Source organism: Rhodnius prolixus, unplaced genomic scaffold (assembly GCF_049639745.1).
Source record: "Rhodnius prolixus isolate KJV_2025 unplaced genomic scaffold, Rpr scaffold_13, whole genome shotgun sequence".
Taxonomy (NCBI): domain Eukaryota; kingdom Metazoa; phylum Arthropoda; class Insecta; order Hemiptera; family Reduviidae; genus Rhodnius; species Rhodnius prolixus.
The window spans coordinates 8,349,012-8,361,646 of record NW_027411583.1 but is presented as its reverse complement, the minus strand read 5'-3'; the positions used below and the strand labels follow the sequence as shown (position 1 = coordinate 8,361,646).

The 12,635-nt window shown below is 32.0% G+C and overlaps 1 long non-coding RNA gene across 5 annotated transcripts; it reads left to right on the top strand.

Annotated features, from left to right (window-relative positions):
- The first annotated feature begins 271 nt into the window (after positions 1–271).
- LOC141448076 (uncharacterized) lies at positions 272–7,732 on the top strand. Of its 5 annotated transcripts, XR_012454833.1 has the most exons (6): positions 272–433; positions 610–669; positions 1,028–1,119; positions 1,265–1,455; positions 4,439–4,585; positions 5,861–7,732. It is a non-coding gene; the product is annotated as an uncharacterized lncRNA (long non-coding RNA). The 5 variants fall into 5 exon arrangements; XR_012454832.1 differs by lacking the exon at positions 1,028–1,119; XR_012454830.1 differs by having other exon boundaries at positions 272–669.
- Positions 7,733–12,635: the final 4,903 nt, after the last annotated feature.

Genomic DNA, 12,635 nt, shown 5'->3' with positions numbered 1-12,635 from the left:
CGGCAATTTAAAGAACTTTTATTCTTATTTTTAAACAGTTTTTAAAAGCTTCGCTAGGTAGCACTACTATGCACTTCTGTCACTTTTTTAAATTAAAAATCAAAAAATTTAAAAAATATATAAAATAAAAAATCAGGCTGTTTGGTTTCACTTATTTTTTATTTTAAAGTTACATTATTAATTTAAAAAAATGGTCTGATTAAAAAAAAAATGTAATCATTTCAAGCTGTTCCTATTTAAGAACTTTAAAAGGTAGGTTATAACCATTGCATGTTATCTAGTACGTATGTGATGTGACTTAGTAACGTGCGGATCATGTAAAACTAAATAGTTATAGTGCAAGTTAATTAAATCTGTTTAAATTATTGGATTTATTGTTAAAAGTGAAATAGAACTAAAAGAAATTAGAATCACTGGTCAAAGAAGCAAATCTGTAAGTTGAAACATTTTTTTTTTTTCAAACCGGTCTCCAAATCTAAGAAATCTTGCAGTTTGATCAGCATTTGCTATTAAAATAATATAAGCATTACATCCTTTCAATTGTGATTGTTTTATTACGGTTAATGTTTGAAAATTTGGTGCTAATAAGTCTTCGTAATCTTTAACTAGGACCTGTGCCAAATAAAAGGAAATTGCTTTCCATAATCGTGTAAGAATTAAAACAAAAAGGTGAGTTTTAAACTTTAATTGAATAGAGACCTACTTTAAAATAGGGTATCCCATGAAACGTATATAATATTTCATTACTAAATACGAAATTATAATAAGAATCAGTTATTAACGTAAGACAGTTCACTTTTTTACTTAATTTTCTTGCTAAATGAGTTAACATCCATCCAGAATCATCGTCCTGTTTAAGTTCTTGAAAACGGTTGTACAATTCTGTAGAGCTTATAATCTATATAATCAGAATGTAATATTTGAATTTTGTTAGTTTTATTAAATGAAAATTATCCATAAGTCTTACAAAATGGTATTATTGTTGCCTGAATTTACTGAAATATGGGACACTCTAAAAATAATGTAGGCGAGTACTGTTCTCATGCTTACTGCCAGTATCCAGTAAATAAGACATTTGAGTGATACTACAACATTTGCATGTAGCACACTTCCATTAAGGTAATTGAATTCACAATTCGTCTTTCAATTTTTAATCATGCACTTTGATAGAATACTTTATTTGCAATTTCTTAAGGTTACTTCATTTTATTTTCATTTACCTAAACCAAATTTTAAAACTATTTGGTGTGATCTGTCTATCTAGGTTACAACGGCCTCTCTTTTCTCATTTTCTAGCGGCAATGAGAAATCCTTGGAAGGATGGCCTTCATGGACATTGCCCAAATACCTACCTCTCAGAGGAGCATCAAAGGGTCAACTTTTGTGAAGTTTTTGGGATGGGTATCTTCCTCAATTCTTTCAACATGGCACGATATCATCCTCCTTGGACTAATGGTACGATTTTAAGTTCCTTCAGATTTTGTGTGTAAAGCGCGTAGGCCATAAAACTTGCAACACTTCATTCTCCTTCTTCCAAACAACTTTATGCTTACTTAAGGGAATATCCAGTACGTTATATAAGCATTAGCTTATTATTAATTATTTTGCTTGCCCATTTTCGTGAGTGTTTGTGTTATTTACGATCGCTCCAAGGTATTATAAGAAGAAAAATGTACTTTTACTATCTCTGAACTAAGTTGATTCGTTAGATTTTTTTCATGCCTTGTAGCAGTTAACTCTTGGTATAAAATATTTATATAGAGTACTGTAAGTCTGTGGATATATCTTGAGAATATGTGAATCTGTTTAATACGTAGTAAAGGCCGTATCTCTATTTGCTCATTGGAATAACTTATGGCGTTATTAGCAGCACACTACATTCTGTGCTTTCCAGGTTAGTTGTTCTTTGGCTTATTACTTATTTATAAAACCTTACCCAACTTTTTGTTTAAAATAATCAGAAAATGAGCTAGAATTATGCCTAAATTGTTTTGGTTTTTCCACCTTGGGAGTTAAATTAAGGAATCTCTTCCATTTCATAAGAATAAATTGTTTTTATTTGACTGGATTTATATGTAATATTCGTAATAAGTGAGGAACGCTATAAAAATTGAGTACCTAACACGAATTATATCTACGCAAAGAAGAACCAATATTGGAGGATGTGTGAACGGTTAAAAAAAAAAGAAGAAGAAGCAAATCTTGTATATTTTCAAAGTAAATTTATTTTTATTGTAGTGTGATTGAATTACATATCAGTGATAAAATGTTATATTTAGTTCCAATCTACATCGATTGTAGCAACTGGGAGCGTGACTTTTATGATTAGCTTACTTATTTTGTGTATGAATACCAAGGTAATAGTTTTTTTTTTTTGATGTTGGGAGATTTTAATTGTTGAATTGAAGGAAAAACATATTTTGTCTACACATATAGTATGGGTAGCATTATATTGTTAGGGAATTTCTAATTGATGTTCTAAAGATAAAATAGGTAATGGCAATGGGTTTAAATTGTTTGAATTTCTAAGTGACTGATATAATTGTATTAAATGGAAGACTGGATAGTGAATAGACGTATATAAGAAAGATTGGTTCATCCTTTATCGATTATGGGTGTATTAGCTCAGATTTGATTACATTAATTAATTCATTTAAAATTGACACCCAGTTATTCTTAGATCACATACCAAATAATATTTCCCTATCGTTTTCAAATGATCAAACAGCTCCAAATATTTAGATTGTGTCTTCCCAGTATATCCATATTAATGTGGGTAAAAACAGTTTTTTTTTCAAGGTTGCGTTACGAGTGATATGGATTGGAGAGTAATTTTATATATGTAATTTTATAAAACTGGCAGCGAATTATAATAAAAACCTTAATTCTAAGGAAAAAGTTGTGTAAAAGCAGAATTGGTTCACCAAGGAATGTTATAAGGTATTTAAGGAAATATAAAAGAACAAATCGAGTTAAGGACAAATTGTTGTATATTTACAATTTAATGAGGATTACAGAAAGTTACGTTTAAATAAGCTTAACAGGTACAATGATGCATAAACTGGAAAATTGTTAGTTTGGGATGTAGTTAGTTGCATGGAAAATAGAAGCAGTTTTTCATTTGGTAATATCTCCTTGCATCAGTGGATAGTGCATTTCTCTTCATCGTACAATATTTTAACTTTGATTAGTGATGTTCAGTATGCAGAGCCTTAAATTATAAATGATTTTTTAGATTAACAGTTTACATTAAATGAATTGCAATAGGCCTTAGTTGAAGCAAAATTTAAGTACAGCATGAATAAGTAAAAAAATAATGGTTTTCTGAAAAGGAGGGAATAATGAGAACTGCTATTCTAAAATTGAATTAATTTGAAATTATAAATTATTGAGAGTGTTGGGTTAAGCTTAACATCACGGCTGTCGTTTAGGAAACATTGAATAATTAGACGGAGCTAAACTTGGTCTAAGACTTTATGGAAAATAAGGATGTACAATTTCGAACTGAAGTACAGGTGTTAGAAACTGTCAATAGGGCAATCGTATGTTTTGGTGCACAGATATGGGGTGGGGCTCAGTTTGAGGAGATTGGAAAATTTCTGAATTTTATTTTAAAAAAAATTGTTTAGATTGCCAATTTGGCCATTCTCCATCTGGAAATTCATTTAATGCCCTTGGGCATTAAGAAGTTCTTCTATAACCTCAGATTACATTATAATTATATCTGTAATGTAAAAATTAGCAATAACTATTATTGTAAATAAACTCTCATGGTTTAATGAAATTAATAATTTAAATATGGTATTAAACATGGTATCTACAAGAGAATATACATGAGTGGTGAAATGTATTTATTGAAATACGCGAAAACCTTAAAAATCTGTTCAAGAAATAATTTATTTTGGATCTTAATAATTTACGAGTTCCACAATCATTTATGGAGCGTAGCATTTTGAGTTGGGTACTAAGAACTATTTAAATAGAAGCCTCCTCTTAGAAAGTACAAGGTTCATTAGTTCAAAGATTAGAAGTGGCATTCTAAGGTTAAACTAGGCACCTTTTAAATTAGGTACAAATAATCTATACACCCTTTGTCATTCAAATGGCATATGATAGTTGCATCACTTCCTAGTTGCATGTACGCGCTATGGTGATATTAAAAGTAAATAGTTAATGGAAAAAAAAAATGTATTGGTTGAAGAAATGATAAATCTAGTCAATGGAGCTGACTAGATCGCGTTGATAAGTTATTGTAGAGGCTTACCAGCTTCGAGAGAAGTTGTTAAATGTATGTCTGCTTACATTATATTAGACTGATGTAAAAAGAGCAGGCAACATTTCAGAGTCTAAATTGCATAAAAAAGGTTTACAATAATCAATTAAAAACCTGTTTATTTATCCGTGTGGTTTTTATATAATAGTGCTCAATATTTTCTAGATCCAATTCTCTTCGCTGATTCGAAGATACCATGGTGACCATTTATCACAGGACGTCTCACATGAGTTGAAGTAATTCGCATCCCTTACTGCATTATATTCAATTAAGGAAACTACTAATTCGTTATCTTATGGACCTGTTTTTCAGGTAAATTTATCTATTATTTAATTTTGGCGACACTCGACACTTACATACGACTACCTTACACACACATTTAACCATGCTGGCGACTCTCATGACTTATATAGGACTGCCTTGCACTCACATTTAACCATGTTGGTGACTCTCTAGAACTAAGAGGACTACCTTACACACACATTTAACCATGTTGGTGACTCTCTAGACATCTATATAGGACTACTTTGCACTCACAATTAACCAAGCTGGTGACTCTCATGACTTATATAGGACCGCCTTGCACTCACATTTAACCATGTTTGTGACTCTCTAGAACTACATAGGACTGGACTACCTTACACACACATTTCCCATGTGTGTGACTCACTAGACCTACATACGACTCCCTTACACTCACATTTAACTATGTTGGTGACTCTCTAGAACTAACAGGACTACCTTACACACACATTTAACCATGCTGGTGACTCACTAGACCTACATACCACTACCATACACTCACAATTAACCATGCTGGTGACTCTCATGACTTGTATAGGAATTCCTTGCACTCACATTTAACCATGCTGGCGACTCTCTAAACATCTATATAGGACTACTTTGCACTCACAATTAACCATGCTGGTGACTCTCATGACTTATATAGGACTGCCTTGCACTCACATTTAACCATGTTGGTGACTTTCTAGAACTAAGAGGACTACCTTACACACACATTTAACCATGCTGGTAACTCTCATGACTTCTATATGACCAACTTGCACACACATTTAACCTTGCTGGTGACTCTCAGGACTTATATAGGACCGCCTTACACTCACATTTAACCATGTTGGTGACTCTCTAGAGCTACATAGAACTCACATACTTAACCATACTGGTGACTCTCTATACCAGTATAGACTACCTATTAGACTATATACTAACTTACACTTATATTTTTCCATGATGACTACTCACAAGACATATAGGATTGCTATACAATCACAATTAACCATGATAATGACTCTCTAGACCTAAATAGAATTACCTTTGACTTACATTTAATCATGCTGGTAAGACATATAAATCTACGTTATACTTACGATTTAAATTATTTTTCATCGTGTGAAATGTAATTTATTTATGTATTGGTCCACATTATAATTTATTTTTCCACTATACACCACTCTCAACATCAACTAATAACTTATTGACTACCTTAGCGAATTAAATATATTATAAACACAATGCAAAAACAATATATATTCAGATTAATATATATTTATATATTTTGTAATTCAGTTCCCAGTCTCTACCATGGTGAAGTGTGTGTAAGGCAGTCCTATAAAGGTCTCGACAGTCATCAGCAAAGTCAGAATATGTGTTTAAGGTAAACCTATCTAGGTCACGAGAATCACCAGCATGGTTAAATGGGTGTGCAAGGTAATAGTAAGTACTGGGCGCCACCCTACCTTGCTCCGCAAGGTGCAGTGTGTGGAAGCCCGTAGGAACCTCGTGCCGACCCAGCTCGAGTGGCTAAAAGAAGAGAGAAGACTAAAATGATTAGGGGCGCTAATGACCTCAGCAGTCGATGCGCCGGAAAAAAAAATAGTAAGTAAGTCATGAGTCACCAGCTTGGTAAAATGTTTGGGCGAGTTATGAATATATGTCATGAGAGTCACCAGCATGGTAAAATATGTGTGCGAGTAAGGAATATATAAGTCATGAGAGACGCCAGTATGGTTAAATGTGAGTGTAAGGTAGTGCTGCATAAATCATGAGAATAACCAGCATAGTTAAATGTGTGTACGGGTTAGAAATATATATCATGAGAGTCTCTAGCATGGATAAATGTGTCTGCGAGATAGTAATATATAAGTCATGAGAGTCACCAGTATGGTTAAATGTGAGGAAGTTATGAGAGTCGCTAGCATGTTTAGATATGAGTGCAAGTTCGTATATATGTCATGAAGAGTCGCAAGCATAGTTAAATGTGAGGAAGTCATGAGAGCCGTTAGCATGGTTAGATAAGAGTGCAAGGTCGTATACATGTCATGAGAGTCATTGGCATGGTTAAAAGTGTGGAAGTCATGAGAGTGGTTGGCATGGTTAAATGTGTGGAAGTCATGAGAGTGGTTGGCACGGTTAAATGTGTGGAAGTCATGAGAGTAGTTAGCATGGTTAAATGTTTGGAAGTCATGAGAGTCGTTAGCATGGTTAGATAAGAGTGCAAGGTGGTATGTATGTCGTGAGAGTCGCCAGCATGGTTAAATGTTTGGAAGTCATGGGAGTTGTTAGCATGGTTAAATGTTTGGAAGTCATGGGAGTTGTTAGCACGGTTAAATGTTTGGAAGTCATGAGAGTAGTTAGCATGGTTAAATGTTTGGAAGTCATGAGAGTCGTTAGCATGGTTAGATAAGAGTGCAAGGTGGTATGTATGTCGTGAGAGTCGCCAGCATGGTTAAATGTTTGGAAGTCATGGGAGTTGTTAGCACGGTTAAATGTTTGGAAGTCATGAGAGTGGTTAGTATGGTTAGATATGAATGCAAGGTCGTGTATATGTCATTAGAGCGGTTGGCATGGTTAAATATGAAGAAGTCATGAGAGTGGTTAGCATGGTTAAATGTTTGAAAGTCATGCGAGTTGTTAGCATGGTTAGATATGAGTGCAAGGTCGTATATGTCATGAGAGTGGTTGACATGGTTAAGTGTGTGGATGTCATGAGAGTGGTTAGCATGGTTTAATGTGTGGGAGTCATGAGAGTCTTAAGCATGGTAAAACAGGGCATGGGAGCGATCTAGCGGCAGTTTGCTGAATGTTTGGTGTTTGCCATGGTGATGGGACGCGTTGCTATGGTAACATGGTCTCCAGAGGGTATATAAGAAAGTTCGTCGCGGGGGTGGGGTAGGGTGGGGAGAATAGTTGCTTTCTGACCGTCGAAGCGACAACATCTCCATAACCATTAACAGTACCATCATGATTCTTATGTGAGAGAGGTGAGGACAAGATATCGATGGTATTGGAGTGACGAGCGAGAGCGATATACCCCCCTGCATCACTCAAGTCGTACTGAAGAAAATTTGTTTATGTTTACGTATATATACTAGAGTTGACAGCTGTGCAATCTGGTGGTCATTTTTAGAACTACTAACTGTCAAAGTTGTTTACATATGTGTAAACAAACTGCCAAACTAGCCTGTTTAGTGGCGCCCTCCCGACGGATTTTTTTAGAACTAATTTTTTATTAACTTTTTTGATGTTTTGCGTACTCTTACGCATTTTTTTAGTACTAATTTTAAATTTTTTATCTTTTTCGATATTTAGCATCCTCTGCCGGATTTTTCTTGAACTAATTTTTTATGTTTTTTGTTCCATTTTTTTCCTTTTTTTAGTTTTTAACTTTTTTTAGCACTTCTTTTTGCTTTTTTAAAAATTTTTCTTTGTACAATAATAGAATATAAATATTAAGTCTATGTAAAAAATAGGTATTCAAATAAATAGATTTTTTTTAATTAAAGTGTTTTCTTTATTCTCATCCAAGCTATACATTATCATATCTTTACAAAAGTAAAAGTTTCATATAATTAATTATATTGTGACATAAACTTACATATTATACAACTAAATAATACATTTTGTAGTGGCTGATTCATAAGTTATTTTATATTTCCGTTCGGAGGATGTCATCTCCACGTCTTTTTCATTTTAACTTCATTTGATGAACAGTTTTGCAGGAAGTACTCCCAGTATTGGCTATTTAAATCTGAAAAGCATCATTATTGAATGAAATAAAGTGTTTAATACAGTTAATCTTGAATTATAAAGCGTTCTACCTAAAGATACTGCAATTAAAACTCTACCATTATTGAAGAGAAACGTTTATCTTACAGGAATTAAAAAAAAAATTAAATGATAAAAAAATAAAAGTGTAAGTTTAAATCTTGTAAACAGATATGATCAGTGTTTTAGATTTGGACACGTCGCATTGTAAAAATGGTAAATTTAGTAAAAAAAAAAATATATTATTTGAACTTGGCCTACTCCTACGATGTAATTTTAGTTTTTTACTAAACTTGTATTATATAATTATATAATATTATATAATTACCACTTTTCTAACAAATTAAATACAACAAAATTAATATTCAGAGAAAAATAGGTTTCATTTCAAAATAATAGTTTTCTTAGTCAATTTTAGAAAATGCGCCTACGAATTTAAGTTTAACGTTGAATATTTCAATCAAATTTTATCCTTTTCTCCAACCAAAATTAGAACTACCAGGTTAATTGGCAATGGGTTAACTCGTTTGTAACACAAATTTTAATTTTGAAACACTCTAATGCTACCTTTCTTGACTAAAATTGAACATTTTTCCATGAAATAAGTTAAAAAAGTATGGTTTAATTAAAAAATAATAATATTTTTGAAAAAAGTTTAATTTGGGTGAATAATTTTGCTCAATGATTAAAGATACAGGACTGATATTCAATTTAAGTAACTGTTTAAGAACTGCAACATTTTTTGATTAATATAAATGAATTCTTGTCAAGAATAAAATACATTACTTTCTATTGGGTGAAATAACGTCATTTATATATGGTTTAAACATTACCTTTTTCTAACAAAATTGTAATTTTTCGAAGAAAATATATTTTTAAATAATAGATCAGATACAGCGAGATTAATTTCGAAAAGGTTAACCTGGCTAAAGAATGCAATTATAATGAAAATGCTACAGAATTCGCCAATTTTTCAAATCATATTTTACACAAATTAAAACATTACTTATTCCTATTAAAAGGGAATGATTATTTATGAGGAAGGAGCTTTTAGTTTATGTTGCAATACTGATATTGTATGAAATAATAGATAAGATTACCTGAAGAAGTCCTACATAGGCTGAGTGGCAAGTGGATTGTTTACCTTGACTTCTTTATATCCCAGAATAGAATTGATGAGAATCGCCTAATAACGGCGTGCTGCTGGATGTAAAGAAGGGTCCATAGAGGTAATCATTTCCACAAGAAAGCTAAGCATTCTTGGCAAAGTTTTGGAAAACACTGGATAAAAATAGAACCCTTCTGGCTACAGATTATAGACTCTGCACAGCCATCCCTAAATATCTATCGGACGGCTTTGTTTCATCAGTTTCATTTCTTTGTCGACACTCATATATATTACGAATTAAACATTGGGCTTCGAGTTTATCTTTAGACATAACTTGAGGATTTTTCGCTGATGGCTAAGCCATATTGTGACCTAGGTACACTTGGACATATCGGACCCAAAGACATTTCCATACAGTTTTATTTTATATATTTTTTTGTTTACTGGGTCAAATTTCACTGTTGTATACATTTGTATTTAAACAGTTATTAATAAATAATTAAACCAACATCCCATACAAAATCTCAAAACTTTCATGTGACCTTCCTCACTCAGACAATATTCATGTCTTCATGAAAATAAAAACTGTAAATAATGACATATGAAGTTTGACCTATAAAATTTTAAAGTTGGAGTTAGTTGAACTTTTCTTATGAGAAGGGTGCGAATTTTTGCAAAATCAGAATTACAATTATTTCATTTATACTAATAAATTATTATTTTTTAATTAAATAATGATAAATAAGTGATTCAAATAATAAGTGATTCACGTAAATAAGTAAAATCTTGATAAGATAATTTTATGATAATCAAAAAACAATCTAGCACCTTCTTCTTTGAGTTTGAACATTTCACATTTAATCAAGAAAAAGAACTTATATTAATATCATATAAAAAATAATAACTACAACAAAAACATAGAGCATCTAACGATCGACGCAGGAATGGCAGTAAAATTACTTTATGATAAAAAAGTACGCGAACGATATTTAGTGGCTGAAATTATCAAAAATACACATACTAAACTGAACACTTAAACTAAGCAAACCATCAAGAACACTGAACCACAAAAAACCTAAATCACAAAAGAAGACAATAATGACGAATTAACAAAGCGGGCATGGGCAACTCAGATCAGCTTATATAGTTAATGTTAATATAGTTCAGACTATATTTACAAAAAGATGGAAGACTTCATCGAAAAAAACAAATACATAGAGGTTAAAAACGACCCGGCAACATATTCCAACAGCAAATCGTAGTAAGCTATAAAACCATCGACATTATATTTAATATTTCTAAAACTAAAACCCTGATTGTTGTAAGAGCCAGAACAATAGTTAACTACTAGTTCCATTTTAAACATTACAGCAGATCAGAACCCTGTTCCATACGTCATATCAGCATACGTGTCACAATCACAACAAATCGTGGAATAATCATGTTAATATCCTTTCTAAAAAAATTTCAAAAACGTTATACCAAATAAAATATATTTAAAACATTCTGTATATTTCACTACATAAACAGTTCGTCGGAACAAGATTTCCTTACCTTGATTACTGTTCGCTGATGTATAATGACAACCTGCAGAGGTGAATTTAAATTGCTAAGGTCCATAATTTCTACGTCCTTTATATTTTGAATTAAAAAAGGCATGAACATATTACCCTTCACTTCATCTTTCTTCGTTGGCTATGTGTGAAGCACTGAAGTAAGTATTTCCTAGGTAACAACTCCATGTAATGCTCTTCAGGAATAAACACCTGAAATATTTATTTGATATTCATTAGATTAGTTCTTAGGAACACCACAGAAGTTGATACTTAATTCTTTATATCTCTATTCAGAACCGTTAGTTGCAAAAATTCATTTCTAATTCAGTCCTCTTTATGATGGAAATCTTTACCTGCAACATTAACCCATAGCAACATTTAAAATTGAATTGTATAAATTATTTAATGCTATTAATAAGTTAAGTTAATTTTATTTATACTGATAATTTAAATTTATTTTAACAGTTTCTAACGGGAAGGGATTAGCTATGAGGTTAGCATACTGGACTCCCACGCGGAGGTCCCGGGTTCGAATCCAGCAGCTGACCCTTAGATTTTCTCTTCCTAGGAGCTTCTTACAGCTCACTGTCCGGTGATAGACAGTGTTGTCTGTAACGAGAGAACACTGTCCGGAGGCCGGCAGTGCACTGGAAAAAGCTCCGGGCGCTAATGACCTCAGCTGTTGATGCGCCAAAAAAAAAAAAAAAAAAAAAAAAAAAAAAAAAAAAAAAAAAAAAAAACAGTTTCTAACAAATCAATACTTATTTTTTGTTGCGTAATTAAGTGAATTTTCAAGTTAATATTTGGTTTATCATTTTGTAAAGAAATCCTACCATGTTAAGTGTCTTTATGTAATGTATTTCTTCTCTCTATGGCTCATAAAACATTGCAAATATCTGAACATCCTATTCAGATTAGTGAGCTACCAAATCAGTGATCAGTTTCACCCCACAATCCGCTTTAATTTCGTACCGTACAATTTTGTATCAATGAATGTTACTATTGCTAGTAAGGAACAAGTGCAACCCTTGTAATAATGAAATCTTGAAGGCGACGAGGCACTTCAATTAACTGATCAATTAATTTTGAGATTTACGAATCTAAACAATTAAACACTATAGAATATTATAGGAATTTTATTTATTTGAATATTTTATAACTACATACCCTGTTTGAATAAACTCTTGCATATCCCTTGCCACCTTTAGCATTAGTTGAATCTTGCGTATCCTTCCATAAAGTCATTACATTAAAATGTCATTTTTCTCGCCTGTTTTAACCAATAACTCTACACCCACACCTTAAAAATTATCGATAGATTTTAATTACAATTCTTAAATTAATAGTCTTGCAGGATCATTTTTAATTAAAAAATAATTTCTTAAAGCTATAAATCTGTGATCTGTTGTTACCTCCACCTTACGTATAGTAAGTTTTACGTAAAAATTTATATTATACTTATTTTCAAAAGCAAAAACGTTCTTAAGTATTATTATTATTATAATTATAAAACAAACCTTGTTTCAAGAAAAGTTTTCCCATGAATATAATTCTTCCTTACTGCTATAACTTTCCACGGAAAATAAGCAACACATGGATCTCACTGGTTTGCAATCATCCATCCACAGATCAA